This window comes from Spermophilus citellus, assembly GCF_964194105.1.
Source record: "Spermophilus citellus genome assembly, chromosome: 2".
Classification (NCBI taxonomy): domain Eukaryota; kingdom Metazoa; phylum Chordata; class Mammalia; order Rodentia; family Sciuridae; genus Spermophilus; species Spermophilus citellus.
In genome coordinates this window covers 217,832,181-217,852,972 of record NC_138183.1, presented here as the reverse complement: position 1 = coordinate 217,852,972, position 20,792 = coordinate 217,832,181, and the positions used below count along the sequence as shown (strand labels likewise).

At 34.5% G+C, this 20,792-nt stretch overlaps 1 protein-coding gene across 2 annotated transcripts in view; it reads right to left on the bottom strand.

The window, feature by feature from the left end:
• Window positions 1-20,792, bottom strand: part of LUZP2 (leucine zipper protein 2) — a 516,945-nt gene that overhangs the window by 274,231 nt on the left and 221,922 nt on the right. The window lies entirely within an intron of this gene.

The following is a 20,792-nucleotide window of genomic DNA, read 5'->3' as shown; positions in this document are numbered from 1 at the left end:
CACTGAAAGCAAGAAGGTCATGGAACAATGTATTTCAAACTCTGAAAGACAATGGATGCCAACCAAGAATTCTGTATCCAGCAAAATTAAGCTTCAGGTATGACAACAAAATAAGGATCTTTCATGATGAACAAAAGTTAAAAGAATCTACAGCCAGAAAACCAGCATTGCAAAGCATTTTGAGCAAAACACTACACGAGGAAGATATGAAAAACAATAACCAAAACCATCAGTGGGAAGTGCCTCGGTAAAGACAGAGGGCGACAGGAAAGATAATCACGGAGAAACAAACTAAATTTTTTTTAAAAAAAGGATAAACAATCAAACATGGATGGAAGTTCAAACCATATATCAATAGTAACTCTGAATGTTAATGGCTTAAACTCTCCAATAAAGTGACATAGGCTGGTATCATGGATTAAAAAAACAAACCCAACAATATGCTGCCTCCAGGAGACACATCTGATTGGAAAAGACATACACAGGCTGAAGGTGAAAGGATGGGAAAAAATATACCACACACACAGTTCTCGTAAGCAAGCAGGGGTGGCCATCCTCATATCGAATAAAATCGACTTCAAGACTAAGTTAATCAAAAGGGATAAAGAAGATCATTATATACTGTTAAAAGGAACCATTCACCAACAAGACATAACAATTATCAATATTTATGCACCAAACAATGGTGCTGCGACATTCATAAAAAAAAATTCTCCTCAAGTTCAAGAATCAAATAGACCACAACACAATAATTATGGGTGACTTCAACACACCTCTCTCACCATTGGACAGATCCTCCAAACAAAAATTGAGTAAAGAAACTATAGAACTCAATATCACAATCAATAACCTAGACTTAACTGACATATATAGAATATATCAACCATCATCAAATGGATATACTTTTTTCTCAGCAGCACATGGATCCTTCTCAAAAATAGACCATATATTATGCCATAGGGCAACCCTCAGTAAATATAAAGGGGTGGAGATAATACCATGCATTTTATCTGATCATAATGGAATGAAACTGGAAATCAATGATAAAAGAAGGGAGGAAAAATCCTACATCACATGGAAAATGAACAATATGTTACTGAATGATCAATGGGTTACAGAAGACATAAAGGAGGAAATAAAAAAAATTCTTAGAGATAAATGAAAATATAGACACAACATATCGGAATCTATGGGACACAATGAAAGCAGTTTTAAGAGGAAAATTCATCGCCTGGTGGTCATTCCTCAAAAAAAGAAAAAACCAACAAATAAATGAGCTCACCCTTCATCTCAAAGCCCTAGAAAAGGAAGAGCAAAACAACAGCAAATGTAGCAGAAGGCAAGAAATAATTAAAATCAGAGCGGAAATCAATGAAATTGAAACAAAAGAAACTATTGAAAAAATTAACAAAACTAAAAGTTGATACTTCGAAAACATAAATTAGATCCACAGACCTTTAGCCATGCTAACGAAGAGAAGAAGAGAGAGAACTCAAATTACTAACATACGGGATGAAAAAGGCAATATCACAACAGATGCTACAGAAATACAGAAGACAATTAGAAATTATTTTGAAAACCTATATTCCAACAAAATAGAAGATAGTGAAGACATCGATAAATTTCTTCAGTCATATGATTTACCCAGACTGAGTCAGGAGGATACACACAATCTGAACAGACCAATATCAATGGATGAAATTGAAGAAGCCATCAAAAGACTACAGAACCCTAAAGAGAGAAGTTGATGAAGATCTTAGAAGATGGAAAAATATACCCTGTTCATGGATAGGCAGAACTAACATCATCAAAATGGCGATATTACCAAAAGTTCTCTATAGGTTTAATGCAATGCCAATCAAAATCCCAACGGCATATCTTGTAGAAATTGATAAAGCAATCATGAAATTCATATGGAAAAATAAAAGACCCAGAATAGCAAAAGCAATTCTAAACAGGAAGTGTGAATCAGGTGGTATAGCGATACCAGATTTCAAACTATATTACAGAGCAATAGTGACAAAAACAGCATGGTACTGGTACCAAAACAGGCGGGTGTACCAATGGTTTAGAATAGAGGACATAGAGACTAATCCACAAAGTTACAACTATCTTATATTTGATAAAGGGGCTAAAAGCATGCAATGGAGGAAGGATAGCCTCTTCAACAAATGGTGTTGGGAAAACTGGAAATCCATATGCAACAAAATGAAACTGAATCCCTTTCTCTCGCCATGCACAAAAGTTAACTCAAAATGGATCAAGGAGCTGATATCAAACCAGAGACTCTGCGTCTGATAGAAGAAAAAGTTGGCTCCAATCTACAGATTGTGGGGTCGGGCTCCAAATTCCTTAATAGGACACCCATAGCACAAGAGTTAATAACAAGAATCAACAAATGGGACTTAATTAAACTTAAAAGTTTTTTCTCAGCAAGAGAAACAATAAGAGAGGTAAATAGGGAGCCCACATCCTGGGAACAAATTTTTACTCCTCACACTTCAGATAGAGCCCTAATATCCAGAGTATACAAAGAACTCAAAAAATTAGACAATAAGATAACAAATAACCCAATCAACAAATGGGCCAAGGACCTGAACAGACACTTCTCAGAGGAGGATATACAATCAATCAACAAGTACATGAAAAAATGCTCACCATCGCTAGCAGTCAGAGAAATGCAAATCAAAACCACCCTAAGATACCATCTCACTCCAGTAAGATTGGCAGCCACTATGAAGTCAAACAACAAGTGCTGGCGAGGATGTGGAGAAAAGGGTACACTTGTACATTGCTGGTGGGACTGCAAATTGGTGCGGCCAATTTGGAAAGCAGTTTGGAGATTCCTGGGAAAGCTGGGAATGGAACCACCATTTGACCCTGCTATTGCCCTTCTCGGACTATTCCCTGAAGACCTTAAAAGAGCATGCTACAGGGATACTGCCACATCGATGTTCATAGCAGCACAATTCTCAATTGCTAGACTGTGTAACCAACCCAGATGCCCCTCAATAGATGAATGGATAAAAAAAATGTGGCATCTATACACAATGGAGTACTATGCAGCAATAAAAAATGACAAAATCATAGAATTTGCAGGGAAATGGATGGCACTAGAGCAGATTATGCTTAGTGAAGCTAGCCAATCCCTAAAAAACAAATACCAAATGTCTTCTTTGATATAATGAGAGCAAATATGAACAAAGCAGGGAGGAAGAGGGGGAAGAAAAGAGTAACATTAATCAGTGACCTGAGATGGGAGGGAAAGGGAGAGATGAGGAAAATTGCATGGAAATGAAGGGAGACCCTCATTGCTATACAAAATTACATATAAGAGGTTGTGAGGGGAATGGGAAAATAAACAAGGAGAGAAATGAATTACAGTAGATGGGGTAGAGAGAGAAGAAGGGAGGGGAGGGGAGGGGGGATAGTAGGGGATAGGTAAGGTAGCAGAATACAACAATTACTAATAGGGCATTATGTAAAATTGTGGATGTGTAACTGACGTGATTCTGCAATCTGCATTTGGGGTAAAATTGGGGGTTCATAACCCACTTCAATCTAATGTATGAAGTATGATATGTCAAGAGCTTTGTAATGTTGTGAACAACCAATAAAAATTAAAAAAAAAAGAAAACAATCTCTTCAAAAAATCCTTGGCAAAACATTACAGGAAGAGGAAATGGAAAATAACAATGAAATCCAACAGTGGGAGGTAGGACAGTAAAGGGGGAAAAGTAATCAAAGAGGAAAACAAATCAGGTTTAGTAACATTAATAAACAAATATGGCTGGAAGAACAAACCATATCTCAATAATAACCCTAAATGTTAATGGCTTAAACTCACCAATTAAGAGACACAGGCTAGTTGAATGGATCACAAAACAAGACCCAACAATATGCTTCCTACAGGAGACGCATTTGATAGGAAAAGATATACATAGACTGAAGGTGAAAGGTTGGGAAAAATCATACCACTCATATGGACTGCGGAAACAAGCAGGAGTGTCCATACTCATATCTAATAAAATAGATTTCAAGCCAAAGTTAATCAAAAGGGATAAAGAGGGACACTACATACTGCTCAAGGGAACCATACACCAACAAGACATAACAATCATAAATATATATGCCCCAAACAATGGTGCAGCTATGTTCATCAAGCAAACTCTTCTCAAGATCAAGAGTCTAATAGACCACCATAGAATAATCATGGGAGACTTCAACACACCTCTCTCACCACTGGACAGATCTTCCAAACAAAAGTTAAATAAGGAAACTATAGAACTCAATAACACAATTAACAACCTAGACTTAATTGACATATATAGAATATACCACCCAACATCAAGCAGTTACACTTTTTTTCTCAGCAGCACATGGATCCTTCTCAAAAATAGATCATATATTATGTCACAGGGCAACTCTTAGACAATATAAAGGAGTAGAGATAATACCATGCATCTTATCTGATCATAATGGAAAGAAACTGAAAATCAACGATAAAAGAAGGAAGGAAAAATCATGCATCACTTGGAGAATGAACAATAGGTTACTGAATGATCAATGGGTTTTAGAAGACATCAAGGAGGAAATTAAAAACTTCTTAGAGTTAAATGAAAACACAGACACAACATATCGGAATCTATGGGACACATTGAAAGCAGTTCTAAGAGGAAAATTCATTGCTTGGAGCTCATTCCTTAAAAAAAGAAAAAACCAACAAAAAAATGATCTCATACTTCATCTCAAAATCCTAGAAAAAGAAGAGCGAAACAACAGCAAAAGAAGTAGAAGGCAAGAAATAATTAAAATCAGAGCTGAAATTAATGAAATCAAAACAAAAGAAACAATTGAAAAAATTGACAAAACTCAAAGTTGGTTCTTTGAAAAAATAAATAAAATCGACAGACCCTTAGCCATGCTAACGAAGAGAAGAAGAGAGAGAACTCAAATTACTAGCATACGGGATGAAAAAGGCAATATCACAACAGACACTTCAGAAATACAGAAGATAATCAGAAATTATTTTGAATCCTTATACTCCAATAAAATAGAAGATAGTGAAGGCATAGATAAATTTCTTAAGTCATATGATCTGCCCAGATTGAGTCAGGAGGATATAGACAACCTAAACAGACCAATAACAATAGAGGAAATAGAAGAAACCATCAAAAGACTACCAACTAAGAAAAGCCCAGGACCAGATGGATATACAGCAGAGTTTTACAAAACCTTTAAAGAGGAACTAACACCAATACTTTTCAAGCTATTTCAGGAAATAGAAAAAGAGGGAGAACTTCCAAATACATTCTACGAGGCCAACATCACCCTGATGCCTAAACCAGACAGAGACACTTCAAAGAAAGAAAACTACAGACCAATATCTCTAATAAACCTAGATGCAAAAATCCTCAATAAAATTCTGGCGAATCGGATTCAAAAACATATCAAAAAAATTATACACCATGATCAAGTAGGATTCATCCCTGGGATGCAAGGCTGGTTCAATATACGGAAATCAATAAATGTTTCACCACATCAATAGACTTAAAAATAAGAACCATATGATCATCTCGATAGATGCAGAAAAAGCATTCGACAAAGTACAGCATCCCTTTATGTTCAAAACTTTAGAAAAATTAGGGATAACAGGATCATACCTCAACATTGTAAAAGCAATCTATGATAAGCCACAGGCCAGCATCATTCTGAATGGAGAAAAATTGAAGGCATTCCCTCTAAGATCTGGTACAAGACAGGGATGCCCTCTCTCACCACTTCTGTTCAACATAGTCTTCGAAACACTGGCCAGAGCAATTAGACAGACGAAAGAAATTAAAGGCATAAAAATAGGAAAAGAAGAACTTAAATTATCACTATTTGCAGATGACATGATTCTATACCTAGCAGACCCAAAAGGGTCTACAAAGAAACTATTAGAGCTAATAAATGAATTCAGCAAAGTGGCAGGATATAAAATCAACACGCATAAATCAAATGCATTCCTGTATATCAGCGACAAATCCTCTGAAACAGAAATGAGGACAACTACTCCATTCACAATATCCCCCCAAAAAATAAAATACTTGGGAATAAACCTAACAAAAGAGGTGAAAGCCTTATACAATGAAAACTACAGAACCCTAAAGAGAGAAATAGAAGAAGACCTTAGAAGATGGAAAAATATACCCTGTTCATGGATAGGCAGAACTAACATCATCAAAATGGCGATATTACCAAAAGTTCTCTATAAGTTCAATGCAATGCCAATCAAAATCCCAAAAGCATTTCTTGTAGAAATAGATAAAACAATCATGAAATTCATATGGAATAATAAAAGACCTAGAATAGAAAAAACAATGCTAAGCAGGAAGTGTGAATCAGGCGGTATAGCGATACCAGACTTCAAAGTATACTACAGAGCAATAGTAACAAAAACAGCATGGTACTGGTACCAAAACAGGCGGGTGGACCAATGGTACAGAATAGAGGACACAGAATCCAATCCACAAAACTACAACTATCTTATATTTGATAAAGGGGCTAAAAGCATGCAATGGAGGAAGGATAGCATCTTCAAGAAATGGTGCTAGGAAAACTGGAAATCCATTTGCATCAAAATGAAACTGAATCCCTTTCTCTTGCCATGCACAAAAGTTAACTCAAAATGGATCAAGGAGCTTGATATTAAATCAGAGACACGGCGTCTGATAGAAGAAAAAGTTGGCTATGATCTACATACTGTGGGGTCGGGCTCCAAATTCCTCAATAGGACACCCATAGCACAAGAGTTAATAACTAGAATCAACAAATGGGACTTACTCAAACTAAAAAGTTTTTTCTCAGCAAAAGAAATAATAAGAGAGGTAAACAGGGAGCCTACATCCTGGGAACAAATCTTTACTCCACACACTTCAGATAGAGCCCTAATATCCAGAGTATACAAAGAACTCAAAAAATTAGACAATAAGATAACAAATAACCCAATCAACAAATGGGCCAAGGACCTGAACAGACACTTCTCAGAGGAGGACATACAATCAATCAATAAGTACATGAAAAAATGCTCACCATCTCTAGCAGTCAGAGAAATGCAAATCAAAACCACCCTAAGATACCATCTCACTCCAGTAAGATTGGCAGCCATTATGAAGTCCAACAACAACAAGTGCTGGAGAGGATGCGGGGAAAAGGGTACACTTGTTCATTGTTGGTGGGACTGCAAATTGGTGCAGCCAATTTGGAAAGCAGTATGGAGATTTCTTGGAAAGCTGGGAATGGAACAACCATTTGACCCAGCTATTCCCCTTCTTGGTCTATTCCCTAAAGACCTAATAAGAGCATGCTACAGGGACACTGCTACATGGATGTTCATAGCAGCACAATTCATGATAGCAAGATTGTGTAACCAACCTAGATGTCCTTCAATAGATGAATGGATAAAAATAATGTGGCATTTATACACAATGGAGTATTACTCTGCATTAAAAAATGACAAAATCATAGAATTTGGAGGGAAATGGATGGCATTAGAGCAGATTATGCTAAGTGAAGCTAGCCAATCCTTAAAAAATAAATGCCAAATGACTGCTTTGATATAAGGGGAGTAACCAAGGACAGGGTAGGGACAAAGAGCTTGAGAAGAAGATTAACATTAAACAGGGATGAGAGGTGGGAGGGAAAGGGAGTGAGAAGGGAAATCGCATGGAAATGGAAGGTGATCCTCAGGGTTTTACAAAATTACATATAAGAGGAAATGAGGGGTAAGAGAAGAATAATACAAGTGGAAGCAATGATTTACAGTAGAGGGGGTAGAGAGAGAAATAGGGAGGGGAGGGGAGGGGAGGGTGCATAGTAGAGAATAGGATAGACAGCAGAATACATCAGACACTAGAATGGCAATATGTAAATCAATGGAAGTGTAACTGATGTGATACAGCAATCTGTATACGGGGTAAAAATGGGAGTTCATAACCCACTTGAATCAAACTGTGAAATATGATATAGTAAGAACTATGTAATGTTTTGAACGACCAACAATAAAAATTAAAAAAAAAAGAATCCAGAGAAAGGTTTTATTTTAGTTATGGCACAAATAGACAGCTTAGACAATGGACACCTGCATATGACATTTAGAAGATTTAAAAACGGCAGTAATTAAGGTGGTTAGTGTCCCTTTTATTTCCAAGTCTACAGTAATGGGGTTGAGAGAACCCCACACACAGCAAGGAAAGCACCAGAGAAGCAGTGAGCAAGTTGAGTGCCTACTTCCTTCACCCTCTCCTTCAGCTGTGGGATTAAGCAACTTGGAGGCTATCTAGGATTTAGCTTTCTTTATCTCTTTCTTCCATTTTGAAATGTGGTTGGCCTGACTTACCAGATTGTGTAGAAACTAAGTGAAGTTATATATTCAAAAAGCTTATCACTAAGAAGAGCAATTAGAAAGGTAACTTGTGAGCTCCAAAATTGAAAATGGTGGCTGGGAGTTATTTTTTTTTAATTACACTTAATAATTATAAATTTAAGGGGTACAGTGTGATGATGTAATATATGCATGCAATGAATAGTGATTGAATCAGGGTGTTTAGTATTTTCATCTCCTTAAATATTTATCATTGGCTGGGTGTGGTGGTGCATTTCTGTAATCCCAGCAGCTGAGGCAGAGGATCAAGAGTTCCAAGCCAGCCTCACCAATTTATTGAGGCTCTAAACAACTCAGCAAGACTCTGTCTCTGAATAAAATTCAAAAAGTGCTGGGAATGTGGCTCAGTGATTAATTGTCCCTGGGTTCAATCCCTGGTATGAAAACAAAACAAAATGAAACAAACAGTAAAATTTATCATTTATTTTTGTTCGGATTATTATCCCTCTTGTAATTCTTCATGAAATTTATAACAATTTATTGTAGGTTGTAGTCACACGATTGGGCTATAGATTTAGCAGTAGATTTAACTGGGTTTATATTTAATTGTGTTTTGGTACTTTTTATCCTGCTTCTTTCTATAACCCTTTATTTCTACCCTTCCCAACCTCTAGCAATTACTATTCTACTCTTCTATGAGATCATGGTATTCGCCTTTCTGTTCCTGGCTCATGTTGTTTAATGTAATGTCCTGCATGCATATCTATATTGCTGCAAATGACAAGATTTTGTTCTTTTTAAGACTAAATCATATTTCATTGTGCATATAGCTCTTTTTCTTTATCTATTCATCTATTGCTGAAAGGTCAGTTGATTCCATATCTTGGCTATTGTGAATAGTGCTTCAAAAAAGCTGGGAGTGCAGGTATCTCACTGATTGCTGATTTCATTTCCTCAGGATATATACCTAGGAGTGGGAAAACTGGGTCATCTGATATTTTAGAATTTTGAAGAACATCCTGTTCTCCACAATGGCTGAACTCACTTACATTCCCACCAATTTGTATGAGTTTCCCTTACTCTGCTTCCTCACTAATATCTTTTTTTTTTTTTATTGTAACCATTTTTACCTGGGGTGAGATTTCTCATTGTGGTTTTGATTTGCATTTATCTGATGAGTAAGTGATATTGAACCTCTTTGTTTGGATACTTTCTGGACATATGAATTATGGGACATTTGATCTAAATACTGCAGAATGCATATTCCTCTCATCAGAACATAGAACAGTCTCCAGGAGTATCCCATATGTTAGTACAAAGCAAGTGCTCACAAATTTAAAATCATCAAATAATATTATGTATCTTTTCTGACCAAAATGAAATTAAACTAATAATCAACAAGAGAGATTTTAGAAATTCATATAGATCATGGAAATTAAACAACATACTCATGAAGAACCAATGAAAAAAATTTCATTTTCTTTTGATAAGCTATTTTTTAATTTTAGAAATGGATAAATCTAGCAGCAAAATAATTAAAACATACTTACTGAATATTGACTATATGATAGGTATTAGATACCTTGACAGTGATAGCTGTTTATTCAAATTGATACTCATCTTCCTTGACTAATAAAAGTATGTGAGGCCCAAGATATACCATGGTATATCCTCTCCAAAATTTCACATAGATTGTACTTCTGGTGCAACACACACTACTTTTGAAAATTTTCCTTCCCAGATCTTTGGAGTCACTGAGTCAACAGATTGCCAGTGATCTGTGTGACTCTTTGCCAGTAAATAGGATGATTTCACCTAAATCTAAGAAAGGCAGATGGCCAACTATCTAGTCACTCCCACTGAATCATAGACTACAAACAGCTTTTAGGAATTCACACATTAAGGAAGCTCTGGAAATGATTGTTATCAGCCAGTCAGCACCTGCTTATCAAGCAGCATTTGACAGCCACTTTTTAGAGCCTGACTATTCAAAGTGTGTATCCAAAAACTGCTTTGAGATCACTTGGGCACTTGATAGAAATGAAGAATGTTAGGACCCACACTTAATCAGAATCCTCAATTTTATAAGATCCCCAGGTGCTTCTCATACATAATAAATTTCAGAATCACATAGAAAGAAACCTAATTTTAAAAAATTTATTCTGTAAGGAAGAGGTTAGAAGTTTATGTGAAATGCTAAGTTTAAATCATGTGTGGTATATGATTTCAGAGGCAGGGATGTTCTTAATGTAAAAAAAAAAGGGGGGGGACCTTTCTATGAAATAGCTCATTTGAAATTTTTAATACCAGTTTTATGTATCTGATATTCACCACAGTGTGTAAAAAGGTCTACATTTTATGAAAAATGTGAAATGGTACAGAAATTAAAGATCCTCCTACCTGTGGCTATAAAACCTCCTGGAACACAGGTCTCAACTATTGAAGGAGAAGATTGCCCCATCTAGTGTTGCCTTCTGCAACTTTCAGTCATAGGTTGAAAAAGATAAAATATAATTTTAACCTTCAACCTATTTCAACAATGATAAAATATTGCAGAGCTTAAAATATCCCTACATTTCTTTGAGTTTGAAGGGCATATATGATAACATTATCAAATATCTTATAATCAACCTAGTTTAAGTATGTCAAAGTGAATGGAATATTGACAAGATTGAAGGAGTAAAGTTGGAGGCAGAAGGACACAAGATGGTGTATCTCAGCTGTTCATGGAAGTTATATTTAAAATAAGGAAAAGAGTTTTTCAAACTAGGTTTAATGAAAACATGGTAAAGACTGAACATAATTTCATAATTCATATTATGAAGTTTAGTTAAAAGGAGGCAATATTAACTCTTATGTCAGGAAGTCTTGGTTGAAACGCTAACTGAATGACTGATATATAAATTTTAATTCTCTTTCAATTGTTTTGTGTTAAAACTGTGTATGACAATGCAACAAGGAAATTTTTGCTGAGTATAGATCAAGCGTTAGTTGGTACATTTACTAGTATTTACTACAAATTAACTGAAAAGTAGGTATGCATGGTGGCCCATACCTATAGTCCCAGTATTTTAGTCCCATGGGGCTATTTCTATTTAAGATGGTATAATGTGGGCTGGGGATGTGGCTCAAGCGGTAGCGCGCTCGCCTGGCATGCGTGCGGCCCGGGTTCGATCCTCAGCACCACATACCAACAAAGATGTTGTGTCCGCCGAGAACTAAAAAAAAAAATAAATATTACGTTCATGGGTTACTTCTTAAAAAAAAAAAAAAAAAAAGATGGTATAATGTGTATTATGTGTTTGTTGGTCTTTGGTCTGTCCCTGAAAAGAGAGAATTTGAAAAGATGGAATAAGACTGTCTAGAAATGAGAAAGAGATATATTCCTGTGTTACCTTGTATTATTATTTAATACATGGAGTTCTTGATTTTTTAACTGTTTAGAGTTATTACTAAAAAAGATTATGTATTTGGATATCGCACAGCTTATTGATGAATAATATGGGGCTGGGGATGCTACTACTAAGGTGGTAGAGAGCTTGCCCAGCCCATGTGAGGCACTGGGTTTGATCCTCAGCAGCACATAAAAATAACTAAATAAAATAAAGGTATTATATCCATCTACAACTAAAAATATTTTTTTAAAAAAAATAATAAATATGCTGACAATTATTTCCATGTGTTGAGAGATTAATGCGCTAAGGGTCTTTCATGCATTATTTTGATGCAAATTAAATTGAAAACACTTTGAAGTACATAAGAAAAATAAAATGTTTGCAAAAGACATAAGAATAAGGAGTAATACTTTCCCCTTCCTTTGAAGCATGGTAAATATGACTAGATATTCCTCTATCAGGAAAGAGAATAAGTGACCTGGATGCAGGTAGAGAGACAAGAAGCACTGCTTTATCTGTTATTTCTAATATTTTATACAAGCTAAATATCCAGACAATAGGAAGGTACTCAGTACTCAGTGAAATTGATTCACAGCAAGTCTAAATAAAACAAAATCTTATGTCGACAAACATAAATAACCCCAAGACTGTGATCCTGACTTAATCGGAAATGATGAGTAGAAATTCCATGCCATCGCAAAGGGGAAAGTTCTTAGAAACAGTTGTCTGATAGAAGGCACCTTTCAGATTTAACTTTCTGTATATTATACTTCAGCTTGTATCGATCAGATCGGCTGCCCCAGCATCGGCTCATAACTAATACAGCCTTCATGAGGGTACTGCAAACATGTTCATTAAAAGTGAGCTGACCTGAAGTTGTTCTCAGAAACAACACATCTCCAAAAGCAACCATTTCTTCCAGTCAATAAAGAACAACTCTTCACCTACAGGGGAACTTTTCATATATCAACTTTTTAAAAAATGTTTGCTTTCTTGGTTTTGAGTGAACAGCTATAAATTTTGATTCTTTCATTCCTTTCACAGGCACCATTCGATGAAAGCCTTCAGTGGCCAGTCCATGTGCTCAGGTTATTGTCCTTATCTGTTCCTTTTTTCATCCATGTTTTTGTTGTTGCATTATAGCTATACACAATGGGGGGATTAGTTATTATATATTAATATATGCAGACAATATAACAACATAATTTGGCTCATATCATTCTCCAGCATTTCCTCATTACCTACCCTCCCTTTCCCCCTGTCCCTTTACTCTACTGATCTCTCTTCAATTTTCATGAGTTCACACCACGACCTTTCTTTTCCGTTTTCCTGTCTAGTTCCACATACAAGAACAATCATACGACCCTCGAACTTCTGAGTTTGGCTTATTTTGCTTAACATAATGATCTCAACTTCCATTTATTTCCCTGCAAATGACATAATTCTATTCTTCCTTATGACTAAATCAAACTCCATTTTGTATATATACTACATTATCCATTCATGCATTGATAGACACCTCAACTGATTCTATAGTTTGGCTATTGTGAATTGTGCTACTATAGTATAATGACTTTAATTCTTAGGGTAAATATGAAGGAGGGGTATAACTGGGTCATATTGTGATTCTATTTCTTTTTTCTTTCTTTCTTTCTTTTTTTTTTTTTGTGTGTGTGTGTGTGTGTGTGATGCTGGGGATTGAATCTAGTGCTTTCTGCATGCAAGGCAAGCACTCTACCAACTGAGCTATATTCCCAGCCCTATTCCTAATGTTTTGAAGAAATTATACATTTATTTCCAAAGTGGTTGTACTAATTTGCAATCCCATCAATAATGTAAAAGAGTATCCACCTTTGTTCAAGCCCTTATTATTGTTTGTATTCTTGATGGCTGCCATTATAACCAGAGTGAGAAAAAAATCTTTACTAGTTACTTTTCTGACAGGAGATTAATAAACAGAATACATAGAGAACTAAAATCCTTAAGACATACACACACCAAAAAAAAAAAAAAACCCTAATAAATCAATTAACAAATGGGCAAATGAATAAAACAGTCAGTTCTTAGAAGAAGAAATACAATTGGCCAAAAATACAAACAAATGTTCAACATTGTTAGAAATTGGGTAAATGCAAATTGTCTGCTAATTTTCAAAATTTTACTCAAAAATGCTTGTTTTTATCTGTTGTGTATTATACTTACTTTGTGTAATTTTAGTAGTGATTGACATCTACATGGTAAATATGTCACATATTACATAATATTTCTCATTAAATTTCTGAAGGTCAGACAGAATTTTGTATAACTGAAATTTCATAATACTTCCATCTTTCTAGACTCTAGTTCAATATTGGGACAATACAAGGAAGTAAGTAATATATTCATTATAGTAATAAATATATGAATAAATATTTATATGCATATAAATAAATAAATAAAAACATGCATATAAGTAAATTGAATACTTCCCTAGGCATACTTACACCAAATAAATTATTGCCTCTTTTCTTGTTTAAAAAAATGATTGAGTTGTGTTTGGGGAATACACAAAAGTTTTATGTATACATAGAATCTCAGAATGTGAATTCATTTGGAAATGGGTTCTTTTCAATTTTAATTAAGTTTTCAAAGTTCATTTGTATTGGCATAGGTCCTAAAATGAATAACTGGTATATTTATAAGAGGAAATAATACACAGATCCACAGAAAATACACTGTGAAGGTGAAACAGAGATAGAGGGTGACACAACTGCACTCAAAGTGTTTCAGAGATTTCCAGGAGGCACCCAAAGCTAGGAAGAAGCAAGGAAAGATTACTCTGTAGAACCTTCAGAGGGAGGATGTACCTGAGTGTCTGCGGGTTTTGAACATGTCTGTATACCTGTGAGAGGGCAAACTTCTTTTATTTTAAGTTACCCAGTTCAGGTACCGTTTACAGAAGTTTAAGACCTAATAAAAATGAGTTACAATAAATTTTAAATATTGAATACAAAAAAATCTGAATAATCTGTTGCTCAAAATGTTTCTTAAATCTTCACTCAAAAAGAGCCACATCACCAGGATAAAGTGAAAAAGTCGTGAAAAAATAATTTAAAGACATTTGAGCATGTCCTGGGCTATGTGTATTTGACTTAAGCTGTTAGAACCATTCATCTGCAGGCAGGCATGAGAATTCATTTTCAGAATGATGACCCTGAAGCACTCTATCACGTTATGAAATATCCCAGCATCTTCACTTCAGAGTGTTTGCTGAGGCAAGAAGATGGGATAATTTATTTTAGAGAGATTTAGAGCCAAGAGAGTTGAGCCAAAATGGGTGTTCTTAAAATCTACTCAAGTTTTCTTTACATCAGTGGTATTTATACTTTATTAATTTTAACTTCAGTCCTGGTCTCCCTAGGAGAATCTCCACCTTCCTCCTAGAAATATATACACAAGCACATATACCTTTTTTTTTCCCCTGTTATGTTAGCATGATCAGAGATTGCCTGATATTAGTCTTTATATTTTGTAGGGTCTCAGAACAATTCCATTGGAGAGAATAGCCAATCAACAAATTGGATTTTAATTCCAAATTAGGAGGTTGTGTCTTATATTTCTTTAATTCATTAGTATTAAAAGAAGATTTGATACATTCCTTATTTTTAATGCATATATATAAAGCCCTGGCTGTTTATTATCTTGTGAAAAAAATGTGAATTACCATATTTTATGGTAGATTTCTAATTTCAAGGAGTCTGCATCCAGTTGCGAAAAAAGTAAGACAAAAGCAGATTAAAATCACAAGATAAATTTGAGGAGTTGCCATCTATACAACTGAGATGTTGTCTCTCTCTCACACACACACACACACACACACATTCACACTCTTGAGTGCTTAGGCAGTTGTCTCAGAACATATTTCTTAATCACTCAATGCCCTTCAGTGATGGCCTGCTGGATGCTAACGCCACACACTATAACACTTTGTTTAGAATTTCTGTTTATACATGTTATCAATCTTTGGATCATTGTTTCTACAATGTGAATGCTTTCTGTAGAGTCAGTTCCTTGTTTTCAATGAAAAATTAAAGCAGAGAAATAAAAAGTGAAGAAGCAAGCTCTCTCCACTTCCAGAAGTCATTGCAGTATTAGGGCAGAAATGACTTAAGCTCTGCTAATCAGACATAATCCTTAAAATACATACCTCTAAAAAATGTGTTATATTTGAAACCAGGGTAACTTTGGTCCAAGGTCTTTGTGAATGACATTAAGGCTATATGGTTCTCAAGGCTGCTATTGTGGGTTACCATGCAGACAGGACACTTCTGGATCTGGCACAGGAGACCCATTCTTTAGTCTTGTCAGAAGTATGTTTGAGGAGCTTTTCCTAAAGGTCAGCATAAAAGCTATAAGTGCACTTCCTCTAATAATTTTGTGGAATAGCTATATGGCCAAGTAATTTTCTTTCTTAACCATGTACTTTGCCACAACCATGAATTTTACTAACTGCTGTACTACCCCTCACAAACCTATTCCTTATTCTTCTATGTCTGAACATGAGTAAGAGTGGTTTGGAACTATTTGAAAGCCCAGAGATACTTATGGGAAGGTGCTCTTCCCAGGTATTTAGAGAAATGTCAAACAAATTTAAAAGAAGATTAAATGAATTAATAAAAAGAGCTGTAGGTGACAGATTGTAAACTCAAATTTGGATTAAACTTTATGGTCCCTATGTTACTGTAAGTAGAGAAAAATGGAACCATGAAATAGAGAGAAAGGCTGACTAAGAAAGTAGCTTTTAGGAGTTCCTAATTTCCGTCACTGAGAAGACTGAAGCACATTCATTTTTCCTGGCCTTGTTTTCAGAGTGATTCCTTATTTCATCATTATCTGGAAGTATCTTGAATGCATCCCAAAGGAAAAAAAAAAGTCAAAATCCAGAAAAAACAAATAAACAAAAACTACCACCATAGGAAAGAATGGAGGAAAATATATCTCCTGTCTTGTCTTCCCTCTTTTCCATTCCCTCTCCTTCCCCTTGCCTTTCTTTTTTCTCAACCTCCCCTTTTCCCTCACACATTGCTATTCATTCCCATAAAATGTCCTGAACATTGTTAAACTCAATTCTTTCATTAAGGGATTTCAACTTATCAAGGATGTTTGTCACAATGCCTGATGTGCCTTGTATACTAGCCTGCTTGTTCCTGGAGCCTTTCTTTTATCTAAAACCATTATAAACAAACTAATTTGACCCCAGCAGAAAATTGGATGAAACTCAAGAAAATTAGAAGTGATAATAGAGAAAGAGGGAATTGAAAGTAAAAATTCAAAATGAAATCTCAGCTTTGCACGGCATGAGCTAGACTATGTCAGATGATGCAGTGAACAGATATATGGAAGTCAGGGAAGGAAGACTGAATTTTTTCTTTGTTTTTTATTTTATTTTTTTATGGGAAGAAATGTTCCTATAAATTTTGTCCTATGATATCCAAATAAAAAATTGGAAGTAAACATGTAAAAAATGTGTTAAAATGAATTAAAACAGAGATCAGGCTTTAAAGGCTACCTGAGCAGACAAGACCAGTTAAGATTCATTAGTGGCCTTAACCTTGCTTGATTTGCAAACATGAACAAAACCTAATTGGAACCACTTCTTATAAAAACTCATTAAATCAAAGATAATTCAAGCTTAACCAATCAGAAGAAACTAACCAATAACTATAAAACTAGAGATTTTCTAAGGGGATAGCTATATAAGGCAACTGTATAACTGTAATCAATCTAATATTTTCTTAGCTTTACTTCTGTTTGTCCTATAAAATCCTCTCTCTAGAGCTTCCTTGGTGGAGCTCCAAGTCATTTTTGGTTTGGAGTTGCACACTTCACGAATTACTGGCTGTTCAAATTTACTCTTTAAAATATTTATTGTGCCTCAGTTTACATTTTAACAGCTGGGTTGCACTGGAAAGATAACAACAACAGGCATAGATTAAGAAGTAATGGAAAACATTTTTTTTTTTTTTTTGCTTCATGGGAAAGCTTACATTCTGCAAATTGCACACAGAAAGTGCAGTTTGAGGGAAAAATATAGGATTGGTAAAAAACACTTATTGTATAAATCTGTAAATGTAGTATTACCAAAAACAACAACAGAACAAATAAACATACAAGCAAAATCTCATCTTAAACTCAGGATTTAGTGTCCTAAGATGTAGATTCTGGAGGTAATTGGCTTCTTACAGAGCACATTAGCATAAAAATTAAAATCTGAGACGGATTTTTCATTCATCTCTTGTTTTCATGCAGATGAAAAATTTTAATAGAATCTTCTCTATTAACAGTTTAGCCAGATATCTTGGTGCAGTGTAAAGCATAGGAATTTTGAAAGCACTAAATCCCACTATAAGTACAGGCTTTTCTATAAATTTTCTATTTTTCTTGAGTTCTTTATTGATTTAAAAAAAATTCTCAAAAGTTTGACAAGGCTATGACCCTATTGCTTCAAATCTTAACATACTGAGGGGAAATATGAGTTTTAAAACTTACATAATTCTGTCCTTTTTAATTGCTAATTTGCTGCAAGGAAAAAAAAAAACTGAGAAAGAGTAGATTGGACTTGAATGTTCCATAAAAAAGAATTTGAACAAAAGGAGAGGCCCAGGAACTGAGAATTGAAGACACCTAGTTCTCAGTAGAGCTTTCATAAGTAACAGCATTCCAATTCAGAGGCTAAAAGTCATGCTCTTGTGAAAAAAGGTGAACACAGAGGTATATGCTCGCAATGCTCTGATGAAGTACTCAGAGCTCACCCAGCTTCCAGTACCATTATTCTCCCTTCCCCCTGTAAAGAAGAAAAAAACCACTAATTATTTTCCTCTTTCATCTTCATTTTGCTGTCTGTATTCTTCCCAGTTACAATTATAATTTCTGACTCCACAAATCTCTGGGGCACAGACTTCTGTGTAGTCTGTTCCAGATAGGTATGCCTGGATGGGGACACTGGGAGGTTTTCTTACATATCAAGTCCTTACATTAAAAAATTATAGTCTGAATAAACTTTTCCTCTCCAAGGAATAACTTAAATATTAAGTCTAAACTACTGGGAGCTAATGTAAAAGTGCATTTTATGCCTTCACATATGGAAAAAAATGCTAATTTCTTTAATAATGTTTCAAAAGTCTCATATTGAGAATTCACCAATACTTTAATTCAAATGTTGTCACTCATAGACTTCAATTCTGTTCTAGATATCTATTTATACCTCTGCTGTCTCAATTGCTTGTTATTGTTTTGTTTAATAAGTTTATTTGTTTCATTTGTTACTCCTGGATATATTTCATATCCATATAATTTCAGTGTAGAGAGGATGGGTCAATTACTTTATTTAATAAATTTGCTTCATTCTCACCACATTGACAACTTGCTCAAATAATAAACACAAACATTCAAGTAATCATTCAAGTTAAGAAAGAGAATTTTAAACATTAAATTGATATGTGTCCAGAATTAGGTTCTATTAAGAAATTTAAAGATTGTTTGGAGGTTATCAGTTTATATCCCATAGATTTTCAATATCATGAAAGTAAACATGAGTAAATTTAATTATATAACTTATATTAAGCAGATCTTACCTCTGTGAAGATATCGTTCTTTCAAAATTCTTTAAGTCTACACAAGTATCAAATTAGAATTTCTCTATAAAGTGATCCCGTAAAACAAAATATTTTATCAGTCTTTATATTTACTTAGTAGGAATAAATTAAACTTCTATTTTTCAAAATTATTTTTCCTAAATTGAATATAGAGTTTTAAAAAAATCTTAGATTATAAGTTAACTGATATTACTTACAAAAATACTAATGAACCCAAAATCCACTTCTCCAGTAGCTGGGTTCTTATTGCTGTGTGTGTATGTGTCTGTGCATATGTGTGCAGCTGCAAACACACTTCTTATCATAGTTTAGTGCTTATTTTAACATTGTTTTAAACATTTACCTTGCTTTAAATTATCTGTCGGTCCTTACCCTCTTCCACCTCCTTCTTCTTCCCTCTTCCACCTCCTTCTTCTTCTTTCCCCTCCTCCTTCTCCTCTTTCACTTTTTTTTTGAGTTGAGTAATTTACTCTTTCACTGAGCTTTAACTGTACCCTAATAAACAGGTATGTATCCAGAATATTCCATATTCTGATAACTCTGATTTGCTGAAAGTTATCACCTTAATCAAGAAATCTAGAAAATACAGTGCACATCCTAATACACTTGTTTGAGAAGACTCAGCAGAAAAGAAATCATTAGGAACAAAATTAAAATGCAATAGAATCATTAAAACAAAGTTGAACTGTTATTGCTTTCTAATCTTCTGTACAACTTTTCCAGATTTTAGTCTTTTAAAGTCATAATCCAGGTATAAATGTAGAATATTGGTACCAAATATCAAAGATTATTTTTGAGTTTTAATACCAAGAGGGAAGCCATTTGGAAATAATAAAGTTCATTTGCTGTTTAAAATATCTAGAAAAAAATAAAAGTAATGGAAAAGAACAAGAGGGAGGGAATAAAGAATGAATAATAATGAAGACAGAAAGGAAGAAAGGAAGAACAATGTGTGCTAAAAAATATTTATTTGGGATTCAAAATAGGCCATAGTTAGTGGAATTATTCAAGTAAGATTTGTTACTATTTAGTAATTGATGATCATAATTGCATAATTGCACTTAAATGGAAATAAAAAAGGTGATCAAATCAGAAAAACAGTAATTATATAATAAAAGACAAGAAAACATGGTAACAGGGCCTCATATGTTAAAATTTATCATGCAAGTGGTTATAGCTCATTTATGTCAAAAATTATAGCTGGTTTATGAATTTGAGTTTTTCAGGAATGCACTTTACATTCCAGATTATTTTTTGCAACCAAATTCCTCCTTGCTTTTTTTTCCAATGCTTATGATATCATTTAAGAGACCATTAAATTCATGAAATAAAAATCAATTTTAATATCAGCCCAAAAAATATAATTAGCAAAATGAGCTGGGAAATTTAGACTAATAC